General features: G+C 34.4%; 1 pseudogene; it reads right to left on the bottom strand.

The window, feature by feature from the left end:
* Positions 1 to 992: 992 nt before the first annotated feature.
* LOC143562965 (delta(12) fatty acid desaturase DES8.11 pseudogene) lies at positions 993 to 2,565 on the bottom strand (annotated as a pseudogene).
* Positions 2,566 to 6,000: the final 3,435 nt, after the last annotated feature.

Genomic DNA, 6,000 nt, shown 5'->3' with positions numbered 1-6,000 from the left:
TTACGTTAAGTACTTAAAACTCAAAGTGATTCTAAAAAAAAATCAATCCTATATATATATAACACTAACATATTAACTTGGCTTCATCTATATGACTATATCCATTCAAGGGAAATAACGTACGTACAATTTTGATATTTCCATTAGAGTATGGATGAAATGAACAAATATTAATTATAAATTTTTGTCATCCATCAATGCATTTAATCAGTTTCTAACAGTTTTTCAAAAAGAAAAAACTACGTTGAAAACACACATGCTTAAAAATCGTTTGCAACTGTTTTGTAACAACTTTTCTTACAAAAACATGTGGTTGTAAACTTCTACGTAATGTTTATTAGATAATATTGTAGCAAAGTTGAAACTTATTTTCTTGTTGGACACCTTTTGAACTAATTATCGTCGAAAATTTGTAGGAAATTTTGTAGGAAAATGACTTGTTTTCTAGTAATGTTTGAAGACCACCTCCATAAAACATAATCTATTTAAATAAAACGTGTTGACGGATCCTAGAAGTTTCTGATCGATCGTTATAAATATGTTGTTTTAAATAGTAGTTTTTGGAGTTGACTATTAATGCGTACAAATGGATTTCACACAATGAAAAGTTATGCCTATGGTAATATGTTCGTATAATGGATAAATATTCTATCCAAAGAACATGTGAATCTTCCCATAAACATTTAAAAGCGTGTGACCATCAAAAGAATGTTCACATCATCATGACATATAGTACCCTTAGCAAACTTGCACATCCTTGTTACCCATGCCGCTGAGAGGTCCCTTGAAAGTTCCCACAGCGTGTTATGTAAATGCCCTTTTCAGCATCAAATATTTTCGGTATATGTGTTCATTTAATCTGTACGACAACATGTTTTAGCAAATATTATCCATGAGGATGTTCGTTCATTTGTCTCTTTATTGTCGTCTTACCGAATGATTGTAAATCACCTCGAACAACCTTACTTTCTAATTCACACCTCACGCGCATTATATCTTCACGTAATTACGATTATGTCCATTGTTGATACAAACATTTAATCGATCTATTAAAAGTCTTTTGACTGCCATTAGGACATTAATAGAAAATAAGAAAATCACATCAGACATTGAATACATAATGGCATGCCTTCACTCACTACCCCTTAGCCATTATTCTTACTATATATTAAAAGGTAAGAGACATATCACATAACCAACGATATCACGGTCCCTATTTTTGAAACCAGTAGATACCCTTTCTCGTTCCATTACCCTCATCCGGTTCGATAAAGATGCAGTCCTTTGTCTCCCTCCATACAGCCTCTAGAATGGGTGTATCGTCGTATTTGTAGTATTCACCCAAGATAGGTCTCACTGCCTGCCTTGCCTCGAAAGTATGGTAATGTGGAATTGTTGGGAAGAGATGGTGAACGGTGTGAGTACGGGTAACATCATGGAAAGCATGGTTCAAGATTCCAAAGTTTCTGTCAACGGTTGCTAAAGCACCTCGAAGCCAATCCCATTCGGTGGAATCGTAGTGAGGGATGGAAGGGTGCGTGTGGTGTAGATATGTGAGTAAGATAAAGAAGCCACTCATGATAAGTATGGGAATTCCGTAGATGTTAATCACCCATTGCGTGCCCATGATTTTTGCAGCGCGGTAGACTGCATAACAAGTGGCAAAGACTCCTAGATCGGTCAGGAAAATTTGAAAGCGCTCGCTGTCATTGAAGATAGGACTGTAGGGGTAAAAGTGACTCGCGATTCCCTTCTCGTATTTCCTGCCATAAAGATTGAATACAAAGTACAAAGGGAAGCCAAGAACAATCTTGAAGACAAATACAAGAAATGCGCCTGTTGGGTTGTTGAGAAGTTCGGAGTACAATTTGTCCGACTTGCGTTTGGGGATCCAAACCTCGTCGTATTCAATAGAGTTAGTGTTGGCATGATGGGTACGGTGGCTGTATTTGAAACCAAAGTACGGAGTGAGGATCAACGAGTGTACAATGAACCCAATTGTGTCATTAAGCCATGGGTACTCGCTAAACCCATGATGGCCGCATTCGTGGCCTATGACCCATAACCCCATAAGATAAGCTCCTTGGAAGAACCAATAAACAGGCCATGCTACATATACTAAGGGTTTCGGAAGCATAGGAATGAAGGTATCTGCGAGATAGTATAAGGCACCCACAAGGATAAAATCACGAAAAACGGCTGCTAAGGAACGCAAAAGAGAACGCTGGAAACAGTGTGGTGGTATTGCTTTCTTTAGATCACTAAGCTCGAACGGAGGTTTTGAGACTGGTACACGTCTGTGAGCGAGGGGTTTGTCGTCGGCACTAGCAACATTCATCCGTCCACCAGCCCCCATTGTTTCAACCTGCAGAAATGATTTCGTGAGTTTGCATGCATAAAAACATATATACACGCCTATCTATATATAACTATATTCATAGAATTTTATCAAATTATGATCGTATTGATCTATACCTCTGATAAGAGCTCTTTACTTGTGATTGCTTTGCTTTGCTGTGTTGTGTTGAAACTTCAGAAGCTACATTGCATATTTATAGCCGTGGTTGATGCTTTGGTGTTGGCGTCCTATTATGATTTGGCACATGAACTGTACTAATGGAGAGTGGACAAGACAAAGGGAGGTTGGTTATACCTTAATTTCAATTAAATCAATCCAAAATTAAGTTAGGCAAAATCAAGATATCAAAACATACCCATTTTGCAGAAATAACCTTTCTCTTAAATTTTACACAATATTGCCTATACTAGAATCCGAACATGTCCAATTTTAAGCTGAATGGATAACATTTAAGACATTATGCATTTTTTTTTCAATGATGAAGTTGTTTAACATTTTTTCATTATATATGTTAGGGTGATCCTTAATTTAAAAAAAAAAACAAAAAACAAAAAAACACCAAACTTTAAAAACATACTAAAGAATTACGGACAGTCCTTAATTTCTCGATTCTTTCTACTAATCCGACTCAAAGTACAATTTGTGCTCATGTCTACCCCGACAATTCCTAATGTTCCGTCTGTCGGAACAAATTAGCCCTCTTGGGAGACTCAAACTTAGATCCATGTCGAACACAAAGCTTCAACAAAATTTATTTCATCTTTCTTGTTGCATTTTATTTTAATAAATGGAATTTAAGGTGTTGTTTGTTTTTTCATGTGTAAAATGTCTGTAGTCTGCGCCATACAAACCACAACTGTAGAATTCTGTAGAAGACGGGGTGGATTAAACCTCTACAGTCTTTAAGAAGGCTGTTTGTTTTTTAACGTCTGTAAACTGTTAAAATAAACTAGTGGCGGTGTACGAATTATGGTAGTAGGTTGTAGTGGTGGTGGTGGATGGTAGTGATGGACGGTGATAATGGTAGGCGACGATGATAGTGGTGGTGGTGGAAGGCGACGGTGGTTGGTGGTGGACGGTATATTTGGCGGAGTAAACACTTGAAGCCTCTTATAAGCTAAAAGGCAATCAACAATAGTAGTTTATTTATTTAGTTTTACAAATGGTGTTCTTTATTTAAATTTGGTCAAATCACTTAAATCGAACCTTAAAGATTGGGCTGGCAATTTAGACATGATACATGGATACCGGACATGAACCGACATGACTTTTACATGTATCGGGTATTGCATTAACAGATTTCGTGTACTAAACAGGTAGACACGAATATACCTGTTAATTTTCGTGTCTAAACAGACAAAATACTTGTTTACCTATTAAGTACCCGTTGGTACACCTGATAATATTTTTTTTATAAATAAAATATAAAATAATATAATATGTTATATGTCTTAAAATAGTTAACCCAAAATTTTTATACAAAAAAACTGAACACGATGCACATCATTCCATACCAACATCAAATAGATGGCGCACAAACTCTTCTCTGGTTCTCCCTCTTCGGATCTTCGGTAGTCCGGTGGTTTTCCTTCACATGTCTGGTAGTCATAACCCTTCGATTCTCCGATCTACCTCTCAACATCTCTGATTCTTTGGCAGTCCAACCTACTCGCAGTTGCAAGTTTGTTTTTTTTAAACAATTCTTATCGTGTCTTATCGTGTGTAACTGGTATTAACATGTCCATGTTCAGGTTTGGAATACAGGTAGACGATAAGTTTACGTGTCATGTACATGTATACATGTTTCGTGTTCGTGTACGCATCACAATATTAATTTTTGTTAACGGAAAACACTTACTAAATTTCCAAACCAATTTACCTCAATTACTAATTCGTAGGCAATATAGTAAGTTAGTCTACATATATTCTTGCGTTCTAAGCTTACTAGAACATTACTTACACGTTCAACCTTTCAACTCAAATTACGCATTCAAATAAGTTATTATATGCACACACACATTTATATAGGGGATGGTTTATGTGAGAAGTCGTTTTAATGCGAGAAATGTGAAATCATATTGAAGTCAGTATTTACTAGGGGTGAGCAAATTAACCATTTTTAACCATAAACCGAACCATAACCGGCATAACCGAACCGATTTTAACCGATAACCGCTATAACCGGTGGGTCGGTTTAATGATTTTTGAATACCGTCAAATACGGGTCGTTTTTGGTTATGATAATATCAAACTAGCCATAACCGAACCGCCCCGTTTATTATACTTATGAATCGACAAAGAAGTTTGGATATTGGAATTGGTGTCATAGCAGAAGACATTTTTTTGACCTTTTAGCTTCAGTTTCTCTTCCTAACTTATCTCAACAAACTACATCAATTGAAACGTTAATAATGGTGGCTGCCATATTGATATTCACAATCAATATATCAATATCAATTAAATATATTCAGATTAAATCTTTTTGTGTTTTGGTTCATTGTTTTTTATCGAATTAACTTGAATTTTATTGTTGGTTTATGTCATGGCGTTTTGTTTGAATATTTGGTATTAATACTATGGATTATGTATTTTGTTTGATCGTGTCATGTCTTTTTTTTGTTTTTTGATAATATTTGGTACAAAAGTTTTAGGAGTAATTATATTTGTTTTGGTCACGGTTAACCGACCCATAACCGCTCGTTATAACAATCAAAACCGATTAACCGAAACCGCCATAACGGATTGGTTATAGTTATGGTTATGGTTTTCTATTAACCGCCATGTTGGTTATGGTTATGGGTTTTACCAAAACCTGCCTCAAACCGCCCCATGCACACCCCTAGTATTTATAATCCAATTAAATGTATTTCTATTTTTAGCAATTATCTCACTCCTAACAAATTAATCTACAACTTGGGTTTTCAAAACTAGACTAATTCTTCACAACAAACAAAGAATAAAGGCAAGGTGTTTTTTTCTTTAAAAAACTAGCCTATTAAAATCCATAGTTCAAAGATTTTTTTTTTTGCACATTGTGTAGGGATTTTGTATGGATTATTTTAATACTTTGAAGTGTAGAATTATTTCATTGTTCCACTTTGTAGGGTTTTTGCACTATGTAGATGAATGGTAATAAACTCATCCACTCTAGTAACATATAATCAATAATCATCTACATGAATTTCAATTATTTAATTCAATTTTATATGTGTAGGTTAATATGAGTTATGTATAGATGAAAATAAAATGAACAAATAATTTGTTTAGGCAAATATGAGTTATGTGTAGGTAAATATTAGTTACGTGCAGGTGAAAATAAAGTGAACTAGCAATTTGTTTATGCGAATATGAGTTATGTGTAGGTGAAAATAAAATGAACAATTTTTTGACGGATATGTGGTTTGGGTGAATAATAGACTAATAGTTAAAAAATCTTTATATTTAAACTTAATTAAACGATACATAAAGAAATTTAAAAAAAAATGATCTGAAGTATAACATGATATTGATATATTTTAATATAAGTGAAAAATTCATGTTTAAAATCAAAATAAAAATAGGATAAAGAAATTACAATGTTACACGCCTTGTTTTTAAATCTTAATTAATAACAAAATAATTTAAATAACAAAGGAATAAAT

The sequence above is a fragment of the Bidens hawaiensis genome, unplaced genomic scaffold (genome assembly GCF_021521415.1).
Source record: "Bidens hawaiensis isolate Kalapana, Puna unplaced genomic scaffold, B.hawaiensis_p1.1 tig00001179_1, whole genome shotgun sequence".
In the NCBI taxonomy this organism is placed as follows: Eukaryota; Viridiplantae; Streptophyta; class Magnoliopsida; order Asterales; family Asteraceae; genus Bidens; species Bidens hawaiensis.
This window is presented reverse-complemented; position numbering and strand designations above follow the sequence as displayed.